A 23488-nucleotide genomic window follows, 5' to 3' on the forward strand; every position below is an offset into this window, starting at 1 on the left:
TTTTATATTTATTAAGTGCTCCAATTCAATCAGAAAACATTTATTTTGCATTTACTTTGTGCAGGCATTGGGCAAGGACTGTGAGAAACAGAGATGAACCAGGGCGCCTACCCTCAAAAGGCTCACAAAATGGGATCCTCTTACAATGGGCCTAATGTCATATTCGCAGTGAGAAATAACAGGAAATAATTGTACGTGAAACCACTGAGAAGGCTTTCCAGGGAGCATGTGCTTTCAAGGGCGGATGGAGTGAGGGACTTGAGGGCACATGAGGAAACTCTCGCAGCCAGAGGGAACAGAGCATGCAAAGGGATTAAGAACTTGCCCGGTACGTTTGGGGAAGAGCCACAGAATCAGGGGGACTGGAATCAACCATGCAAGAAGAGAGTCTGTGGTAACCAAGATGAGAAAGTTGGCTGAGTCAGGAGCTGAAGGAAGGCCCTCAGGAACCAGGCTCAGTAGGAGAGCCCAGGTGAGCGGGGACCTGTCAACGCTTCCAAATGGTGAAGGTAGTTTGTTCTGACTGGAGGTTTGGTTTCCATAACCTGCCACATACACTGTCTCCAAACAATTGTACGGCCGTAAATTTCCAGGGTGGCCCCATGAATGGAGTCCATGAAATAAATAATGGGAAATCTTTGTCAGCTGATTTGCACAAATTTACATAAATACGTTGTTGTGCTTTAGTTGAGTAGATGCTAGGAAACACACAGAACAAAAATATGAGTTCCTGGGGCATTTTCTCATCATGTCCAAAAAGAATCACCTGAAAGCTTATTTTCAGAGAAACCAAATGTGGGACCCAGGGCTCTGAATTTCTGGCTCCTAGAGAATCAGGAGAAACTTGAGGACTTTTAGCTCTCTCCCTGAATCCTGTGGGCCGCAGGTGCCAGGGCTCCATCCCGGTGATGGATGGAGAGGTCACCCTTCGTGGCCAGCACGCAGACATCCATCCCCAGGCAATAGACAGAGCTGCTTCCTGGATTCTGTCCATTTTCTACCATGTTAGGAAATTCATCTTGAGAAAGCACATTCCTTCTGAGTTCACCCCGTGATTAGCATTCTGAACAAAAAAAAAAGAAAAAAAGAAAAAATAACCTCGAAGATGAAATTTCTTCTTGTGCCTCTGCCCATTGCAACTCCAGTTGGTTTTCATTTATTTCAATGTGTACTTTGGAATCCGAGCCCCAAGCTTTCCCAGTTAACTCCCGCCACCTGGGGTACATTAAGTGTGGGGGGGGCAGGGACTCTGGCTCGTCCCCTGCTCCCACCTCTTTCTCCACATTGTAAAAACAGATTGTTAAAAAGGTGGCCCCCGTGTGCACAGAGTGAGAGGGGAAGAGAGTGAGCCCTTGCTGCTGGGCTGTGTGAAGCAAAAGGCTTGGGGGCCATGACCACCTTCAGCCAGGAATTGCAAACCCCAGGGCCAGGCAGGGTGATGGGTCCCTGAAACAACCCCCTCTGTTTGGATCCCTTTTGGGGGCGAGTCTAATCAAGATGGGATGTGTGACTCCAAAACAGCTGGGAAGCATTACAGGTCAAAAGTTTAAATCAAGTTAAGAACCGTCGGAATGTGCAAGCCCTGCCGTTTCTAATCTCTGCCTCCTCCTCTAATCTGCACAATTGTGGATAAAATGTCTTGGTCGGCCTGGTGTTGACACATGGGCTCAGGCAGGTACATTCGTGAAGGAAGGACTGGGGAGGATGTCCGAGAGGTAGCTTATTTCCTTGCAAAGTGAAGATGGGCCAATCCCAGGTGCGAATGTAAACAAGGGACATGCAGAGTCAAGATATCAAAGCTGTAAAGATCATTGCAATTCACTCAAACCCATTTACTACAAGTGTGAAAACAGGCCCAGAGAGGTTAATGTCCAGCTCAAAGTCACACAGCACTTTGTAGCTATGCACTGAAAAGGTGAACATTGTTAGATCATGCTACTTCCCCTGCCCAAAACCCAGTGGCTTCTGCTTGCCAGGGAGATGAAATGAAATTTCTCTGGTCTATGAAGCTTTGGGTGGTCTGGCTCCTACCCACCGCTCTGTTTGCTGGGACCACACCCCACCTTTTCCACCATCCTTCTGGCATATTAGTTTCTTCTTGGTTCCATAGATTCACGAAGTCCTTTCCCACTTGAGAGTTTGGGGACTTGCTATTTCTTCTTTCTAGAGGATGAGCCCTCTGTTCCTCTGTCAACTGGTAGGTGAAACCCCACCTGTCAGCAAGGCCTCCCTGAAGAAGCTGTCCAGAGTCACCCCCCTAGAAGTCCTCAGCTGGCTCATGTCCATCCTGGCACCTGATGCCCCACGATCTTCCCTGTTTGTGACTCAGTGACGATTAGCCACTTTGTTCGAGTCTAAGTGCCTGAGGGTGAACACCTTGTCTGTTGTGCTGTTATATCCTGGTGTCCAACACATGATAGTTGTCCAATGTGCATTTGATTAACAGATTAATCAATCAGCCAGCTAGACAATCCAGCAATTCGGACAGGCTCTCACTGTCTCCTCAGTGATTAAGTATTGAGATGTGTGGAGATTAAGGATGGCCACAAATGGTGTTGAAGAGCGATGATCTACGTCCATCCTCTTGATTCCAGGTGGATTGTGACTGTTTGGTCAATAGAAGAATGTCAGCAGTGGCCTGTGCCACTTTCCAAGCTTTAAGACACTGGAAGCTTTTTATTTTTTTTTTTTAAGTTTATGTATGCATTTTGAGAGAGAGATTGAGAACACAAGTGGGGGGGTTGCAGAAAGAGAGGGAGAAAGAGAGAATCCCAAGCAGGCTCTGCACTTTGAGTGCAGAGCCTGATGCAGGGCTGAAACCGACGAACTGCGAGATCATCACCTGAGCTGCAGTTGGAGGTTTAACCGACTGAGCCACCCAGGCACCCCGAAGGCAGCTTCTATTTGGGAGTGCCTTGGAGAGCCCTGAACTGCCATGTAAGTAGTCCAGATACCCTGAGATGACCACCATCCTGAAGAGGCCATTGCTTCAGTCAATAGTCTCAGCTACACCCGCCCTCCCAGCGATCCCGGACAAGGCACAAAGTAAGTGAGTGAAGTCATTTCGGACCTCCCTCCCCCCAAAAAGCCCAGCCACCAGGTGAATATCAGTAGGTGACCTTAGCCAGCACCATAAGGAGAAGAAACACCCAGCCAAGCTGAGCCCTGCCTGGATTTCCAACTGCGATAAAATGGGTGTGGCTTTGGGCTGCTAAATTTCAGCTTGGTTTGTTATACAACAATAGATAATTGCAGTGGGACTCTTGTAGCCAGATGGTTTGGGTTCAAATCCTAATCGCATCAATTGTGAGCTAGCTGGCTGACCTCCTGCATATGGATTTTCCTGAAGCATCAGTAGCTGAATCCTCTGCCAAAGGGGCACGGTGGGATCTCCCACCCAAAGCGTCGTTAGGGGAGGAAGTGAAATCCATGTCAAGCACTTAGCACAGAGCCTGGCTAGGGACACCAAATATTGTTTGTATCTTCTTTGACACACCCTTCCAGCCAGGTAGAGCTCCTCTTTCCTATAGGAGGCAGGAGAAAAGAGATTCCAGGCATTTAAAGTGCACCACTCCCTTGCCATTAATTCATCCATCTGTCCCATCACCAAAGGGAAAAGTCCAAACTCATTAGGAGTTGCAAAGCTCTCGCCCTGCTTTCATTTGGTTCAGTGTCTCCACCCCCCGCCCCACCTCAAACCCTGTTTTCAGCCAGCCCTGTACATGTGCCTGCACCACTCCCAGAAGTAACAGGAAGGAAATGGATAAACATTCCCACAGTGAATTCTTCTGAGTATGGAGATTTCAGGCCTATTTCTTCCTTCCTTGTGATTCCTTTTGTATTTACTAAATCTTTTACAGCAAACACTTTATTTTCATAAAACGTAGTCAATATCACCAAAAACAGGAAGTGACAATTCCTTCCACTTGAAGATTAAGACACTATTTTATTTCTGTCTTCCTCATACGATCTGCCTGAATATCTCTTATGTGATTGAATGAACGAATGCATGAATGAGCTCAAAGTAGTGCAAAGTTCATTGTGTATATATTTAGGTGGAGTAACCTACATTTATATACTAAATATATTTGTAAGAATATAAAGTTGGAAAGTTCTCTCTTTTTTTTTTTTTTTTTGATTTGGGTTTCTTTTTTTTTTTTCAAAGATACTCATTGGTGAAGCTTTTTTTTTTTTTAAATGAAGAAACCCTTTTTGAAGTGACTAATCATACTGTAATTTATTCTTTTTAAGGCCAGAATGCCAGAGTTTCTTAAAATGAGTTTCTTCTTCTGTATCTATGTTTATCAACTAATGACAGGCTCTTAAACATTCATTTAGCAGTGAGAAATTTCCAAGACAGCGTGCTATATTCTAGTTAGAAGAATTCAGCTTAGCCAAATATATATAAACTGCTCGCAAGCCAAAGGGAGAGGACATCTCCGGGAACACTAAACTACAGAGTGCAGATTTGTAGCCACAAACATTTCTTCTCTTGGGACAGCCAGTGAGCTGACTCCCCGTGGCAACAGCCACAGGCAGGCAGGGCAGATAAGCACCCATTTTTCCAGAAGTCCTCCTCTCCCTCAGTGTTTCTTTCCGGTGGCTAACTGGATGGATTCAAAGTGTTCCGTTTCCAATTCTTTCACGAATTTTCTAAATAGGTTACTAGTTCATGCGCTGGTTTTTTGTACAGTCTTCGATTTACAAGCTCAGTATAAACCAAATCAGGCCAGTCTGTGTGAGATGAATTCAATGAAGGTGGAAATTGCCTCCAAGTCCCTCCTGCCTCCAGTGCATACACAGCCTCTCCCAGAGCTCCTGTTTTGGATTCCTCATGCATTAGCCAGCTTCTTCCAACACGATAGCACAGCCGCCTTCCCCCTTCCTGAGCCTGTATGATCTCAGGAGATTTTTCGAATCTTTAAGTCAACCCAACAGGCTTCTTTTCTGGTCATTTCTCATCACTTAGAGCTATAAATATTAATCACAAGCCTCATATTTTAAAACCTCTTTGAGCATATTAACTATTTAGCCACATAAATCAATCCTCAACTAATCTTAGTGGTCCTTCATACTTTTTCAAGTTCCAGAACTTTCTATTTTAGCTGTCACTCTTCACTGCTTTGGCCACCACAGTTATTTCATACCTTTTCAATCTAGCATGCCCTTCTTTAAATAAAAAGGAAGTGAAAGGCAAGGAGGGAGAGAGAGAGAAGGAAATGGGGGAAGAAGCAGAAAGGACAGAGGACAAAGAGGTGAACCAGTGAGCAACATAAACCCCTCGTGGGTCTGAAAGGTCAGGGCCTTGCTTCTGATTCTCCAAGCAGCCTCAGGCATGCCAAGCAAGCCGCTTAACCTCTCCGGGGTTGGCTTGGTGTAGAAAGTATCTCTAGCATCCTCCCACTGCAGACCCTATCCTCCCCACAGTAAAATCGAGAGTTTTCTCTCTTCATAGCAGAACATCTTTCTAAAGGGACTCCCAGGTAATACAAAGGTTGCTTTGTACCTTTTTCTAAGTGCTCACCAGAGCAGGTCAAGGACTGCAAGAATACTGATCAAGATGGGCCCCAGTCCTTGTCCCAAGATTCACTAGTGGATACGAGCTCTGCGGGTGTAGTCTCTGCAGTGCGTTTCTGGGGAGCCCATTTACACATAAATTACCTTTCAGGGGTACCTCCTCGTTATACAGAAACCACGTAGCCAACCTAGGAGTACTTGGGGAAATCCTAATAGCAATGATCGCTTTGCACCAAGTATTTCCAAAAGGGATCGGCGGCAGGGGGAGGGAATAACACTGGCAACTAAGACAGCAGAGTCAGGCATGCCAGGGTTCAAATACTGGCCCCTGCAGGCGTTCGCCATTAAGCCAGGTGCCTCACGGCCCTGAGAGGCATTTCTCTCACCTGTAAAGCACAGGGGCTTCTACATGACTCATCTGGTTGTTATCCAGAATAAAAGAGACAATGCTGCAGCATGTCCCGCTCTGCACCTGACTCATAGTTAGTGTTCAATAAATGTGAGCTTTTATCATTACCATATTTCCTCCATTCTGAGACACCATCGATCGGAAGTCAAAGCATCAATTTAATAACTTCTCAGGGGGGAAAACAATATATTAAACACACATTCCCATTTTAAGACATCACAATTTCAACAATATTAAAAGGTGAAAAGAAATGCGTCTCAAAAATCAATGAAATGTGGCCTTATTATTGTCACATTTTGGAACCATTTTAAGTCATTTGCTTGTTTACTTGCCTTTTTCCTGTTTGGTCTGGCTTCCCCTCAGGAGACACAGAAGTTTCAGGAGAAAGAAGAAATAAATCCATGTTCGACACTGTGCTCCCAGTGTCCAGCACAGGTGTCGAAAAAATATTTGTTTGACGAGATGATTTAATGTTACCTTAATATGAGGGGCTATGGATTAAGGCCCCACTAAATGTCATTGCTTCATATAATGAAACTTTTCCTCATATCTTTGAAATCCATTCAACTTAGTTCCTTGGGAGAAAGGTTTGTTTGTCTGAACGTATATTTGTTAAAAACTGGCATTTTCCTTGAACTATACATGCAAGGAATGAGGATGAAAACAGACAAGTGCACAGTGTCCACCATCACCCTGACACAGAGGTGGGAGTCATAACTCGCACTTGAAATTGAACACAAAGTTGGGGCACCTGGGTGGCTCAGTCCGGTTAAGTGACCAACACTTGATTTCAACTCAGGTCATGATCTAATGGTCTTGAGATCGGGCTCAGTGCCAGGCACAGCGTCTGCTTAAGATTCATTCTCTCTCTCCCTCTCCCTCTCTCTCCCTCTCTCTCTCTGCTCCTGGGTGTCTCAGTCGGTTAAGCGACAGACTCTTGATTTCGCCTCAGGTTATGATCTCAAGGTTCGTGAGATCATGGGCTCTGAGCTGGCGCCACAGAGCTTGCTTGGGATTCTCTCTCTCCCTCTCTCTCTGTGCTCCTCCCCAACTGGCTCACTCACTCTCTCTCTCTCTCTCTCTCAAAAAATAAATTAAAAAAAAGGATCCTCCTCCTGCCCCTTCCCCGCTTTCATGTGTGCATGCTTGCTCTGTCTCTCTCAAAAGAAAAAAAATTAAATTAAAATAAATTAATTAATTGAAGAAATTCAACACAAAGCAATGGTAGGGTATAGGTTCCAGTCAGCCTAAAATACGCTGCCAGTTTGAATGTCTTTAGCTTCTGCAGATATGCGTTAGACATTGATAAATATCAATTTATGGAATCAACTAAAATTTCCCCTTTCAATTTCCAAAAAAGAATAATAAACATTGAAGTAATCTGCCCAGGGCAAGTGACTTTTAATTGCACATTCAGAAATACAAACATTCATTCAGTCAATCAGCAAGTGTTTATTGAGGCCCTTCTATGTGCTGGGTGTGCCATGTGCTGGGGGTGAGAAGCCTTCTGGGATAGTATGGACAGAGAAGACAAATGAAGGCGACACCCGCATATACAGGCCATTGTTCCATGTCAGGGAGAAAGCAGCACTGTCTTAGGGCTGTAGGGCCCAGGGTAAGGGGCAGGAGTGATTCTTTTTTTTTTTTTTTTTTTTAATTCTCAAATTAGCTACCATACAGAGTAGTCTTGACTTCAGGAGTAGATTAAAAATATGGAATGCTCAGGAATTTGCGTGTTATCCTCGCACAGGGGCCGTGCTAATCTTCTCTGTGTCATTCCTATTTTAGTGTATGTGCTGCCGAAGTGAGAACAGGAATGATTTTGAAGAGGAGAGAATGTCAGTCCCATCAGATGGCCTGGAAGTAGAAGGAACTTCCATCACCAATTCTGCATCCCTCCATCCCTTTCAGATTCCCTGCTGCAGAAACCAAATCCCAGGTCCCGGGACCTGCCAGACTCCAAGGGATATTCTAGGGTCTTATTGAAAATGAAATGGTTTCTTACTGAGAGGAAGTAAAGTTTACTCACTTGCCTTGCAAATGAGGTAATTACACAAAGAAAAGGTACTTTTAACTTACCATGAAACCGTAATTCTCTAATAATTAATATAAACAGGAAATTGGGTCCTCTTACCCAATCATGAGGAACTTGTTTGACAAGAGCCTGTTCCAGGGTGGTTCTCTTCTTTAATGAGGATGAGGACAATTCCTTAGAGAGCCCAGGGAATAGCCACACTATCTGAACAAGGAAACAAAAGGAACTGACTGATGGAAAAAGCTGTAAGCCCAGCCCTCAATAGATCAGGGCTGGATTGATCAGATGGACACGATGAGTTCTAGGATGTCAGACTAGAACATGTCTCTTCGTGGAGACTGGGGCAGGAAGAGTCGTTGGAACACGATGGCACTGCATTAGTCTTTGACCATGAGAAGAAATTCAACATTGGCAGAAAGGAAGAAAGGCCTTGCCAGCCTGAGATAGCACTGGAGCAGCAAAGGAGCTAATCCAATATGGCACCAGTACACAGAGATGAAGGTGATGAAGAGGGAGAAGCAGGCAGGAGCTCATTCAAAGTGGATCCTGATTCTACAAGGAGCTCAGAGTTGTGTTGTTTTGCTTTGCTTTGTTTCAATTGTATTGAGGATGAAAATTTTGAGGACAGTGACACAATCGGTTGTGCATTTCAGGAAGACTATTCTGGCAGTGCTGAAGTTCAGCTGGGAGAGATGGGAAAACATTGGAAGGAAACACAGTTATTGCAGTAATTCAGGCAATGGGTGGCAGGGTCAGACCTCAGAGACTGGGGAGATGGATGCCTGGGCCTCGGAGATCAACTGGATAAAGAGGAAGAGGTTGAGGAAAACCACCCTGGCCTGCTAGATTATTAGCATGAAGACCGTTACCCTCTTATGTTCACCAAAAGGAATGTCCTAGAACACTCACAGCAGCACTCTCCACGGTGGCCACTTGGAAGTTACCCAACACCCATGAAACACCATACCATGTGGCTGTGAGACAGAAAGATCTCCAACAGAATGATCAACATGGGTGAATGCACAAACCAGACTGCGCATACACTCACCAAACAGAAGAACCAGAGTATATACTGTATAATTCCATTGGTGATAAGTTCAAAACCAGGCAAAATGACTGTATGGTGTCCAAAGTTATGATATGGCTTATACTTTGGTAGGAGTTCATGGCAGGTACTAATCGAGGGAACATGGGTATCCATTGGGTGAGTTCTGGTGTTCCAGTTCCAAGTTCTGGTTATATAGGTGTGTTTGCCATGTGAATATCCACCCAACTGTATACATATTATCTGTGTGTACTTTTATGCAAATATATTATACTCAAATTAAAAATGTACAAAAAAATGAAATGATTTTTATTTGCAGTGCCTCCCGGACAAGATTAAATTTCAGTACAACATTACAGCAATTTCACTTACAACAACAGCACCTTTGATTTGGGATTGTTAATCCTATGTGCTAGAGACTGGTAGGTGCTGACAGCAACCTGGGGAGATCAGATTTAAACTCCTATTTAAAGATAAGAAAATGGAGGCACTGAGATGCTAAATAATGCCTAAATCCACCATTTTTCTCTAGAGATAGCCCCTTACCTTGTGCTGTAATGATTCCACAAGTGTTTCTAGAAATGTGGCTGTGATTATTCTATTTTAGGCATTGAATCTGCTATGTCTACATGACTTTACTTTTCCAGCATAAGCTAGACCTGTCACCCACGTACTTCCAAATATTTGGGTTAGCAATGAACTATTTCAGTGCTCTGCATTGTGCTTACTTCCACGACCTCAGCTCTCTCCAGCATACACCTTCTTTTTGAAATTTTCAATCAAACAAACGAATTCAACCCAGAAAAGCAAACACATTTTGGATAGAACAGTCATCATTTTTAATCAGTTTTTGTGTTTCCCATATAAACCAGCAGCCCAGAGGTACTATTTCTGAAAGCATTTTGTAACAGAAGATTGTACCTGGGTGCTATTTAGTATTATCATTATTATCCCTGTTATTAATAATAATGATTTATAGAGCAGTTTGAGGAGGCATTGCTATTTATAAGCCAGGAACACCAAGCCTGATTTGATACTTAAGTCAGCAAATAGGAAGAAAAGAGGCAAGAGGCGAAATTAAAACAGATGCCTCTTTCTTGAGACATCTACCTTCCTTCAGGAACCAAGAAGCAGGTAATATGAAAGAAAAATTCAGCAGAAATAGAACCCAAGGACAAATATTTTCTCCACTAGGTCACCACCACAAGAGATGCTTTCTGTTGAAATTCACAGAGCCTAGCCAAAAGCCATAGTACCTTGAATGAATTAGCTTCAGACATGTCAATGACCCTGGAGAGTTTTCAAAGCAGTTCTACAAACAAGATTGCATGTAACCTTTGCAAGAATGCTGTGAAGTAGACAGGGGTGGCCTAACTTCACATCTCCACCCTGACCACACTAGTAAAAGCACTGAAATACAGGAGCACAACACCATGTGGCAACGTCACAAAAAAACACACTGGCCACGCTATCAGGTAAAAGCACCAGGGCAGGAAAGTGATCCCAAGCGCCATCTTATTGGGTGGTTCACAGACATTACTGACTAATAAAGCTTCGGGGGAATTTTGTGAAGGATCACAAAACTCCTGAGCCCTGTTCCAGAACTGAGGGGAACCCAAGAACTTATAATTCAAAGAATAAACTGTCCCAAAGAAATCATCATAGGAACAAAAGAACTTGGGTCTTCCGAATGATAGATTCCTTTGGACTATTGCCAAGAAGACGAATAAACCGTAAACTCTCACATCGCATCCCTGTGAGTATCCAAACTATCAAAGATAAAGAGAAAATCCTGAAAGCTCAAAGAGAAGAAAAGCGTTATCTTCAATGGGACAGTAATCAGATTCACATCAGTTCTCACCCTTCGAGGGAAAATGGATTTCAATTATACACCCAGACAACATACATACAAAGATACTAACATTTCTGCAAAGAATATTTTCTACAAAACAAGAATGAAATTGAGAATATACTTCAGCCAAATGAAAAAGAAATCCAAGAAAAATAGAAAGAGTCCAGGAAATCCAAGAAAAAATAGAAACTAATCCCAGAGGGGAATAAAATGAAATCTCAGAATGACAAGTGCACAGCAAAAAGCAATCAGTGCAAATGGAAACAGGAAGTTGGCAGGTGCCGGAAGCAACATCTGCAAGAGGGAAGTAGATTCTGTCCTTTCATTTGTATAACAAAGAAGCTGCAAGTCCTTAATGGGAACACGAAGGCAGAGTTTTCTCTGTCAATAAGAAAAACTAAAGGAACCCCCGGAAAAACAAGACATACAGTTGGCCCTTGAACAACATGGGGATTAGGAGTGCCAACAACGCACCATGCAGATGAAAGTCCCCATATAACTTTTGACTCCCCCAAAGCATAACCTCTAATAGCTTACTGTTGACCGGAAGCCCTACCAATAATATAAACAGTCCATTAACACATACTCTATATGTTATATGTATTATATACTGTATTCTTAATCAAGTAAGTTAGAGGAAAGGAAAGGTTATTAAGAAAACCTTAAGGAAGAGAGAATATATATCTAGTACTGTTCGGTACTTAATAAAAAAATGTCTGCATAGAAGTGGACCCAACCCGTGCAGTTCAAACCCATGTTGTTCAAGGTCCAATTGTACATGAAAAGCCTGGGATGACTGAAAAACTAAAATGCAGGATGTCATTTTGAGGAATTCACTTGGTATAAGCAAAGAAAGAAAGTTACATTTTCCCACATCCCTTCAAGTGGTGTGAGTTTACGGGCACAGTCTTGCGCTCCCTTCCTGAGCCCAGCTGGCCCACAGGATCATGGTGAGTGCCACGAGGGGTACTGAGAGGCCACAGAACATACTGGCCCTGAGCAAGAGGTCTGAGGTGACAGCCTGGGCTCAAACTCTTGCCTCTGCCACTTACTAGTTCTGTGACCTTAGAAAAGTTACTTAACCTCTCTGTGTCTTAGTTCTCTCATCTATCAATGACACCTACCTCATAGGGCTGATAAAGAGGCAAAATAAGCTAATATATGTAATATATTTGGCATGGTAACTCCCTTCTAATCAGCATGCAAATAGTAGCTGCATTATTATTCTCACAGTATTAAAATATAGAGGGGTGCCTGGTGGCTCAGTCATTTAAACGTCCGACTCTTGGTTTTGGCTCAGGTCGCGATCTCACAGTTTGTGGGTTCGAGCCCCATGTCAGGCTCTGCGCTGGCAGTGTAGAGCCTGCTTGGGATTCTCTCACTCTACTTCTCTCTCCACCCCTTCCCCACTCTCTCTCTCAAAATAAACAAATAAACTTAAAAACATTTATAAAGAATGTTGAGTTTTGATGTAAAAGCTATTATTAAAAGTAGCCTCAACAAAACACAGAAAACAAAAACAGAATTAAATATCATAAAATAAATATAAAAATTGAGAAGGGAGAATAAAGATACAGTTGACACAGCAGGAGGCAAGAGACAGAAGTTGCAGGAGGAGGAAGGGTGTTGTTAATTCCTTTACTTAAGATGGAAGGATCTAGACTGTACAAACTGAGCGGATGAATCCATAGGAGTTTTAAGCATAAATATATAATTTAAAATCATTTAATTAATAAGTTCATTTTAATTCTCATAAATTTATTAATTCCTCATTGCTTATAATTATACATTTTATCTACATGTTATATATTTTATATAATTTATATCATACTTATGGTTAATTATAATACATAATTAATCCATTAATTTAAATGAAATTTAAAGTAACAAAGCAAACACTAAACGTGATGTTTAGAAATTCAGAAAAGCAGGTGGTAGAGAAGGAAGGTGAAGTGAGAGGTAAGTAATGACCGTTGACCTTTGCAGAGTCACTGTGCTAATTGCTCTACATATATTATTTCAATTAATCCTCTAACAACCCTACCAGTTAAACACCATTCTTATGATGATGACCGTTTCACAGGAATTTGAGGCGGAGAGAGACTAGGTACCTTGCCGGGATCTCAGGACTAGTAAGAGAAGAGCAGTCCTTAGCCTCTGCCTTTTACCACTTCTAAGAGAGCAAATCCTCCTCCACAGTGGGGAGGGAGTAAGAGTGGTTTACAGATAGGATTGAGTGTTAGGGTGGCAAAGAAAAAATGAACCTCTGCAGCGGCATGAATGGTGTACCAGGAAAATGTCAGGTCTACCCAAGACCTCCCAGAGTGGCCTTATTTGGAAGTAGGGTCTCTGCAGAGGTAATTAAGATGAGGTGATACTGGAGATGGATAGGTCCTAAGTCCAAGGACTGGTTTGCTTGTAAGAAGGGGACACGAAAACACAGGGAAGAAGTTCATGTGACAACACAGGCAGAGACTGGAGTGGAACAGCCAAAGACCGAGGAGCAGCGGTGGTCAAGAGCCGCCAGAAGCTAGGAAGAGGCAAGGAAGTATTCTTCCCTAGAGCCTCAGAGGGAGTGTGGCCCTGCTGACACCTTGGTTTCATACTCACAGCCCCCAGAACTGTGAAAGAGTAAACTGCCGTTGTTTCATGGCCACCTGGTTTATGATAATTTGTTATGGCAGCCTTGGGAGACTGAGACAACCAACCAGAACCTTAAAGTACAAACGGTCAAAATCGATGGAAAAAAGGAGAATAGGACCCTACAGCTTTCTTTGCTTTTTGCTTTTTAAAGAACTCTCACGTGCTACTCTTTGTGGTAGGCGGACTCGAAGGTGGACTCCACGACCCAGGTTCCTGGTAGTCACATGACTGTGTAACCCCCTCCTCCTGAGTGTAAGTGGAGCCTGTGACTTGCTTCTAACCACTAGAATACAGCAAATACAGGATGGCACCTCCATGATAGTACTATTTAAGACTGTCATGTCAGTCTGGTAGATTCTCTCCCTTGCTGGCTTTGATGGAGCAGATGGTTGTGTTGAGGAGACCCACGTAAAAAGGAACAGGGGCAAATCTCCAGCCAACAACTATCTAGGAACTGAGAGTGCTGGCCTCTCACCCACAGCCAACAAGAAACTGAGGTCTCCAGTCCAATGGGCTGAAAGAAACTGAATTCTGCCAACAATCACATGAGTTTGGAACCGTAGCCTTCCCCAGTCCAGCCTCAGCAGAGACCACTGCCCTGTCGAACCCCTCCATTGTTGCCTTGTGAGGCTGGGGACTCAACCAAGCTGTGTGTAAACTCCTTACCCACAGAAACTGATATCATAAAGGTAATAAAGGCATGTTTTTTTAAGCCATTAGATTTGTGGTGATATTGTTATGCATCAATAGATAACTAATATTCTCCTATAAATAAAAATAGTAATACTAATACGTTAAGGTTTTTTAAACTAGCAATGGTTTGCTACAATTAAAAATAAATTTAAGACAAATTATTTGGATGATCAGTCAGGTTTGGGAACAATGTCCTCATGAAACAAAAAAGGAAACCAAAGCACAGAAAGATGGAGTGGCATGGACAGATTCACCCAGGCCATTAATAAACTGAGATGTCACTGAAGCACATGTGTCCCCTCCGATTCTGCACGTTCCATCTTGCTTCTGCCTGCAGAACTACAGCTAGAATACAGTCGGAGGATGGCGAAGGAGCAAAGAGTAAGATAATGGCTCAAATCAAGGGCAAAGCTTCAGTTTTGCCTTCGATTATATTCATGGTGAGCTCTGTTCCCAACATTACCCTCAGTTCCTGGAAGGGTAAATGTGTGAAACAGGTCCTTATTAGACAATTTTTTGACAGTTGCTGCCTTTGCAATTGCTGTGGTATAATTTTTTTTCTTCTGAATGGCTCCAGATTTGTTTTTGTCTGAGCCGAGGTGGAAAATTGAGAAATAACAGATTCAACAATAATTGACTTTATTAGGAATATGAACGTATTACACATGCTGTATATTAAAAACTCATTGCTTTTATATTGGCCTCGCACACTGTATGCTACTTTTATGGTTCCCTAGTCTCCGGTGTTCCCCCTTCTTTACTGTTCCCATCAGCTTTATGTTCCTCATTCCCTGTCATGCAGAGGAAATAAATGGTTAAAAATCTAAGTGCTCATCAGACACAAGCCAGAGTTCATAAATGAAAGCGGGCAGGCTTGGGTAATTTAAGATATTGCTGTGAGCTGGTGTTGCCAAAAAAGAGATGCACTTATTGAACCATAAACAAAAGCAATTAAGATGAGATGTTGATTAGTGTGGAGAAAAGCTCCCCAATAGCACAGAGAAGTGGACCACAGAGGGAACCTCATTTGCATAAGCATCTCTGGACTCCTGGGATGTCTAAGGAGGGGCTGCAGAGGTCCCTTTTGCAAAAGGATTCTGATGTCTCATGGGAAGAATCCTGAAAAAGCCCCTGGAACATTCAGCATAAGGAATCACAATTCCTAGGCAAAGAAGGGAGAGGAAGGTTGACTACTTCCTTACAGCAGTGACAGGGAGGAAGGAAGTCCCTTGGAGGCAGTTTGAAGGCATAAGACACTGGGCAAAACACAGCTGGAATGTAATACTGTGAATTCTACCTGGCAAAGCATTGCCTCCGTCCAACATTCCACATCTCCTTGGAGAAGGCTACGAGCTCAGGGAGAGGAAGAAGGCCTCCTGGTGCTACCTCTAATGGCTGGACACTCCTGGGTTGAATGAAATGCAGTTCTGGTGTGAAAGGCTGAGCAACGAGAGCCTGGATCAGTATCTGGCAGAGCACCTGCCGATGCCTGGCTGCAGAAGCAGCAAGAACCACAGAAGCAAGAATATATATGAGCTGTCACAGAGGAGGGAAAGATGCAGGAGTGGTTAGAAACCTAGAGACAAAACTAGGTAACTGGTCTGGACAAACCCATAGCCATGGACAGCCCGTGATCCACCCGGCTCCAAGCCCTCAGCCATCCCCCACCACTGGGGCAGACTGCAAAAGATCGCATTAGACATCCGTGGACACTCTGGTCGTGCTATCCTCTTTCTGAAGTAGAAAGACACTGATTGTGGGGAATTGTGCCTAAAAATCCCCGAGAACAAGGCACATGGTAGGTACTTGACAATTGTTGAAAGGGGAAAAAAGAGAAAAGGAAGAACGAATGGATGAATGGATGGCATGCACGCATCCCTGGGATGGAAGTTAAGGCCAGGACTGACATTTAGAGTCGCCTTGAGGAGGCAGGGTGGGTGAAAGGAGCACACCAGGGCAAAGCGCCCCGAGACACATCTTAAGCAGTGAGCAGGAGCTAGACAGGCAGGAGAAGAAAAATGAGCATCCAGCCAGACAGATGATGTTGGGTCAACTCAACCCTTCCCCTGCTGTCTGGAGAAACTCCGCAGGCACACAGTACGGCATGCCAATCAGTCACAGTGAGCGGTGATTGGCATCTGTGGGCCCGGCACCTATGAGAAGATTGACATTCAGGCAGACAGGTCCAAATGTCACCAGCCAAAGGCCAGAGCACCTGGCAGGCTGGCTGGGGCCACTCAGACAGGGGAGGTGACAGTCAGACCAATGCAATCACCCTGAGGAGTGGTTTGAAATTCACCTCCAGTGGCCGGTTCATTCGACCAGGAGACATATGTGCATTGGTGTATATGAGGTTATAAAGGTGCGGGAACCCAGGGAAAGGCAACTAATATGTGGAGACCACTTACTTAGTGCCAGTCTTTCCACTAAGGGCTTAACACCAGCTTGCTGAATGGTGGTGGTTATTAGCTCTATTTTTCTGATAAAGAACCTCAGGCTCCAATAAAGGCAGTGGTCTTTACAAATTCCCACAGGTGATCAGAGACAGACCCAGGATCAAATCTCGGTTGTCTGAGCCATGGAAGTCTTGTTCTTTCTACTAACTCTACACTTTTGACATTGGCACCGAGAGGCACGGATATCTGCAAGGTGAAATGTTTTCCAAGGCAAAGAGGCAGAGGTAGAGGGATTTTAAAAATGTTTTTCTGCATATTGCTGTTGCCATTCTGCAACTGCAAGAGAAATAATTCATGAGGCAGATGGAGAATAAGATGGTATGCAAAAGTAGCAAGAAGAGAAAGAAGTATTATTTCTGCATCGGGCTTGTATTCCAGCTCCGAATGCCATGATAGGTAAGACGGAGGCTGAGAGGGAGGCATCATGTCTGGTAGAAACAGGATCCCAGAGCACACTCTACAGTGTCGCTGGGAAGGTAAAATAGGTTATGTATAGGAACATGGAAAACTGATACAATGTGCTGAGTGAGGAGAAAAATGGTAAATGACTCGGTTACCCAGGATTCATTCAACAAACATTGCTGAGTGTTGCATTAGCTGCCCTCATCCCAGGCTATAAAAGCCCATGGCGGGGCGGGGGGGGGGGGGGGGTGGGGGGGGGGAAGTCCTGCCCATACAGCTGTCAGAATCCAGGAGGAGGGCAGACACAAGGGAAGACAAGGTCATACGGTGATGCTCTCTTTAGGGAAATGTACTTCCCAGACTAAGTTTGTACGATTTTGTGAATTAATTCATTCAGTCGATAAACATCTATTGAATAGCTCCCTTGGGACAGACCACTGTTGGTTCTAGGGGTGGATGAGTGAAAAAAACAGACGAGAAAGTCTCTGGTCTCCTTTGCCTGTATTCTAGGAAAGTGTATTCTGTCTATATCCAGTCTTACCACATTTCTTCTCCATGGGTCTATTAGAACAGTCCTTGTACTTCCCTCCTCAGAGAAGTGGGTGTTGGGGATTGAGAGTAGGGTTATTATACACAGGAAGCCTTCAATTTTAGTCCTGGATTGTCACATCCTAACTAAGAGATCCTCTAAAACAACATGTTGCAAAGGCTTTTTCTCCCTTGTAATACTGGTGACGATAATTTTTTCCTCGAAGGGATTTTAGGAGACTTGATTTGAGTATGCTCACATCATCTAGCCTGACGCATAGACACTGAAAACAGAAGTTTCTATTCCCAAGTCGAGACCTCTCTCTCCCCAGGGCTGAGTTGTTGTATCAAACTGTTAAGCACACATCCCTGCTTTTAGTTATAACTTTTAGTTATATACTTTTAGTTATAACTGTCCGCACAGCAGCTCCTGTGTACTGTGGACATCTGCATAAGTTGGAAGCGTTACTTATGTTATACTATCATAGCATATAGAAAACCCCAAATAGTTAGGTGTGGAAAACAGGGACAAAGGAAGAGGGGAGGCAGAGGCAAAGAGACCAAAATAAGGTATTTCTCCAGTCAGAGACAATGATGAGCATCGTTCCCTTCACTGGGTGTATGATCCAGTAGAGCAGGAGGAAATGCTTTGGGGAGAACTTTAGGAAGTTCTTACCTATAAGTCATGTCGAGACATTAGGGCTCAGAAACAGGGAAGCCCCAACATTGTCCAGTTGCTGATCTGGGCTACAGGGTAGAGAACAGTGCTACCTAGAAAGACCCAACAGAAGGGAGGCAGAGTTACGAGCTGCGGCTTTGTTCAATTTGACGTGTCTAACGGGCAGTTGGGTGATAGCAACTGGGAGCTACATAGAAGACTCTGCACTTTATGGACGCCTGGGCAGGAGATGCAGATGTGGGAGTCATCGGAATGTGGGCAGTATCTGTTGCCATGAGAGTAAATGAGATGATTTGAGGGGAGTTAGCAGAGTGAGAGGATGGCATTGAGGGAAGAAGCACAGGGAGGTTGCTGTATAAACTCGAAAGTGGAAGTAAAGTCAAGGAAGTGAATACAGAGAGGGAAGCAGAGCTGGAGGCTGAGTAACTCTGGAACCGAACTGGTCCACCAAACGTGAATCATTGTCCGCATCAGGACCAAGGGCAGAGACCCATGACACATCCTCTTCCTTTCACCCACAATAGGCAGGGTGGGCACACCAGTAGCTCCCTGGAACACACCCTTCTCCAGGGCTGGAGAGAGAGGGCTCTGCGCAATTACAAAAGCAGCCACTGGCTTTGCCAGAAGAAATGTTCCATTGGGGGGAGTCCCAGCCCCAGAAAGGCAGGTGATTAGGGCAGCAGTGATCAAAAGTGTACCTGAGATGGATGGCCCTGGAGAGTGTTCACTGGGTTTCCTGGGACCTTCTGGAGAGTTTGTCCTTCCCCTCCTCTGTGAGGTGGAAATGCTTTAGAAAGAAATCTACAGTTATAAATTCTCCGGGTTCCTTCTTACCCAGTCAGGCAAGATTGATGGGCTGAGCTTGTTGACACCGAAGCAATTGGGAATATCATTATTCGCCTTGTATTTATCTGCATTTATGTTAATGGTTTTGTTCTTGATCAGAGCAGCTACTAAACTAGGGGAAATGTTTATTGCACTCAAAGTTTTGCTATGATAAATTATGTGGGAGTCACAGAATAGCCAATGCACATAATGTGTAGAAAAATTTTCCTTTCTTTTCTTTTCTTTTCTTTTCTTTTTTTTTTTTTCCTGCTTCTGATCCCAACAGCACAGGCCTCCTGCATACTTGGGACCAAACCAACTCAATTTTTCTTATTCTGCTTTGTCATCTGATTGATTTAATGCTTCTTGTGGTCAGACTTTGCAGAGAAAAAGAACACGCGTACAATTTCTCTCTCTGGCATGCGCTCTTTCTTGCTCTTTTTTTGACGGGCAATTTCATAAAATCACAGGGCCGGGAAGGACCTTTATGTGCATTTTTTCCTAACTCCTCACTGTACAGAAGCATTTGGGAGAAAATAAGAGACAGCAAGAAGTAACTTTTTTGAGATCTTTCACAGGTCGGGCTGTATGCACAGATGCTTCACTTATATTAGCCTATTTTATCTTCCTGAAACTTTTTTTTTCCCTCATGCTGAAGATGAGTACATTGAGGCTTGGAGAATTAGACCACAGGTAGGCAAACTACTGCCTGTGGCCCGAATCAAGTCCACCTTCTGTTTTTGCAAATAAAGTTTTCTTGGAACACAACCATAATCGTTCATTGATTTATGTATTGTCTACGGCTGCTTTCGAGCCACAATGTCAGAGGGGAGTGGCTGTAACCAAGACCATTCAGCCCACAAAGCCTAAAATATTTACCATCTGGCCATTTACAGGAAAAGTTTGCTAATACCTGGTGTAGATAATGGCTCTGGTCACAGATAAACCACCTGTTTCTGTCTGACTCCAAACACTCTTTCTTCCATGTCACTGCTTTCCTGTTCACAATGTCCACCACACGGAGGACAGACCAATTTAGGTGGCCTCATCCGAAACCACACCCACCCACCCACCCACTCACAAACCAGTAAGGCTTCCTGCAGCAAATTCAGGCAGCAGTAAGGGTATACATGTTTGGAAGGCATTTGATAAATAGGGATTTAGTTCTTCCTTACCCTTCATCCCATAGTGGGTTTCCTTTCCTGTTTTGCAAAGGAAAGAAGAACGGATATTACTTTAATGTCACTTAATGAGAATATTGCTATCCTTCATAACTGTGTTTATTAGGGAAGGCTTCCTGGAAGAGGTAGAATTTGATACAAGTTTTTCATGTCACAGGTCTTGTAAGTTTCTCAAGCAGCTTCTTGTAAGTTTCTCAAGCAGCAGGAAGTGAGAAGAGGTAAAAAATAATTTTGAAGACTACCAGCCATTCAGAAAGGTGGTGCTGAGGCAGGCGGTTGAAGATGAAACTGTCAGGAGCAGCCATGTCCTGAACATGTATCACAGGGCATGACATTTATGTCAAGTTCTTCCAGTCTGCACCACCCTTGAAAAACAACATAAATTTTTTTGAGATGAGGAAAGGGGTAATCCTAAAATGTGAAGGGACTCACCTAGGATCACATGGTTAGCAAGACAGGATTTGAATTTGGGGTCTCGATGCAAAGCCCACTTGGGTTTCCCACATACCATTTCTTAAATGAAGCTAGCCAGTTAAAGAAGCAACTTCCAGAATTGATCCCAAAGGTAGTGTTCACATTTTCTCAGGGTTAACTTTTCTTAAAGATGAAGTGAACTTAAGTGAACAGAAACCAACCAAAGTAGATATTTCTGGTCCTGATGGCAACTAGAAATCTGGAGATGAGAGAAAAGAGGGGTGTAGCAGAGACAGGGTCTGGGGAGGGAAGTATGGAGGGGAAAGGAAATGGAAAAAGAAAACTTTAAGTGGAGGCTCTCTGGACTGGGAGACCTGTAGGATCCAGTCAAATCTAGGAGGAGACTCAAGAGAGACCAAATGAGCTCTACCCATGGAGGCCAAGTCTACAAGGCTTTGAAAGAGCAACACATATGACCTTGGGGATCTCATGTGAGATGTGATCCCTCTAGATAAAGGGTCTGATTAATCAGGGAATTTTAAAACATCAGGCAAAGAAAGGAGTTATGGGTCATCCGGTTGGTTCTTCCACCCATCCTGACACCTCTCTGCAACACCCGCTAGTGTGGATGCCCAGACCCCACGTGATTATCCCTAGTGACAAGAAACCTAATACCCACAGCACCAGAGAAACCTAGTAAGACAGATGATTTCCCTGCCAATCAATTTATATATGCCAATCAATCCTAATTCTCCCCCCAGGAGATGATCAGGACACATGTAACATCTTTTTCATGTAAAATTACTTAAAAAAAAATTTTTTTAATAATTATTTTTAGAGATGGGGCACATAGGTGACTCATTCAGTTAAGCATCCGACTCTTGGTTTCGGCTCAGGTCATGATCTCATGGTTCGTGGGTTCGAGGAGCCCCACATCAGGCTCTGCACTGACAGTGAGCAGCCTGCTTGGGATTCTCTCTCTCTCTCTCTCTCTCTCTCTCTCTCTCTCTCTCTCTCCCCCCCTCTGCCCCTTTTCCTTTTCCTCTCTCTCTCTCTTTCAAAATAAAAAATAAACTTAAAAAATATCTTGAGAGAGAGAGAGAGAGAGAGAGAGAGAGAGAATATGCATGGGAAAGGGGCAAGGGGAGAAAGAATCTTAAGTACGCTCCACACTCAGCATGGAGCCTGATGTGAGGCTCAGTCCCACGACCCTGGGATCATGACCTGAGCTGAAATCAAGAGTCGAACCTCAACTGACTGATCCACCCAGGTATGCCTGTCATGTAAAACTTCTTAAAGTATACAAACACAGCAGGTACCCTTATGGTTGTCTTCCCAAGATAAACACAAAAATCATCATATATGGATGCCTTCTATGTAGATACACGTGCCTTCTATGTAGAGGCCTTCTATGTATAGATCCCTCACCAGAAGCTTTATATGTTACATCCAACAGAAGTTTTTATGACTACTTTTATAGGAGAGAAAACAGAGGCTCAGACCACAGAAGTAAGTTCCCCATGATAACGTCACTAGGGGGTACGAGAGACAGATTTCCAACACAAGTCATTCTTTAAATCCCACGCACTTCCTAACATGATGATTTTGAGCTCTCTCAGCATTATGGTAACTTCACTCAGGACTTTAAAAAGTAGAATAGTATAGGTGGGTATGTTTTTGTCTATTTTTTTTTTCTTCATTATATTGACATGGAGGAGAAAAAGTAGGTGATAAGTAGAATACAGTCAGAGCTCTATAAGAAAGACAATTGACCAGTTGAAGAATGTCTTCTTATAAAATACCGTTTTAGGTTGCTTCTGACTTTTAAAATAAAAACCAGTGGTACGTGTCTCTGTAAATTCAAGTCAGAAAATCACCAGTTTCCTAGGAAGAGTCAATAAAGTCATATTTTCTTACATTTATCAAACAGTTGGGAATATATATTTCATAATTAGATAAACTTCTTCTCTTTGTCATTTGAAAATCAATAACATCTTTAAAATGTATTTTCATGATAATCTCCTTTAATAAAAAGTGTCAGAAGAGGCTGTTTCATGGACTATAACTTTACAGACAAGGAGATTAATCAAGGTGGATATGTTTGCACAAATGGCTAGGAGTTCTCAAGCCTCCAAGGTCGAAAGACAGACACCAACTATATACAGTTTTGGTTTTAAATGGTACAATAAATGCCAATGCCAGTTACAATTTCCAGGTTTTCTCTCTTCAATTATTTTGCCCCAACACCCTTCCAAATTAGGAACTGGCTTTCTGTGAGCACATTAATGAAGTTGTAACTCCTGTGAATTCTGTGTGTGGAACAACTTTCTTCTGTTGCACATGAAACCATCCACAGCCACAGGGGCTGAAGTTTGATTCCAAAGGCCCAGGGCACCCACTGTCTGACACACACTTACTTTTTGAATATTTTAAAGACAAAGGGATTAGGCACTTCAAAAATAACAGATTCTGCTTTGCATGAAAATATAATATGTTTCCATCTTAATGATGTAAAAGAATAGCTTGTTATCACCGAGCTTCTGAAGAAAAAACAAATTACACATGCAAATGTTTTTTGGCTAATTAATTCAATTCTGAAGATAAAATTGGGACAGTACAGAATTTCAAGCAGATTCCTAATAAGTTCTAGAATCGAGCAATTTTCAACTAAGATACCAGATCATCTATTTCCAGGAGATGAGGCTTCTTGCAAACCCTTGTATCGACATCAACTCACTCGAATTTTGCAAAAAAACTTTAATATATTGCTTGGTTATTGTCCCATCACTCCTGCACTGTCAAAATTTCA

At 43.3% G+C, this 23488-nt stretch overlaps 1 long non-coding RNA gene and 1 other non-coding gene across 3 annotated transcripts in view; both read right to left on the reverse strand.

Annotated features, from left to right (window-relative positions):
* Positions 1 to 23488, reverse strand: part of LOC132690317 (uncharacterized) — an 809984-nt gene that overhangs the window by 180468 nt on the left and 606028 nt on the right. The gene's annotated exons all lie outside the window — the stretch shown is intronic.
* LOC132691405 (U6 spliceosomal RNA) lies at positions 7633 to 7738 on the reverse strand. Its single transcript, XR_009615755.1, has one exon. It is a non-coding gene; the product is annotated as a U6 spliceosomal RNA (small nuclear RNA).

This window comes from Panthera onca, chromosome E2 (assembly GCF_046562875.1).
Source record: "Panthera onca isolate mPanOnc1 chromosome E2, mPanOnc1 haplotype 2, whole genome shotgun sequence".
NCBI lineage: Eukaryota > Metazoa > Chordata > Mammalia > Carnivora > Felidae > Panthera > Panthera onca.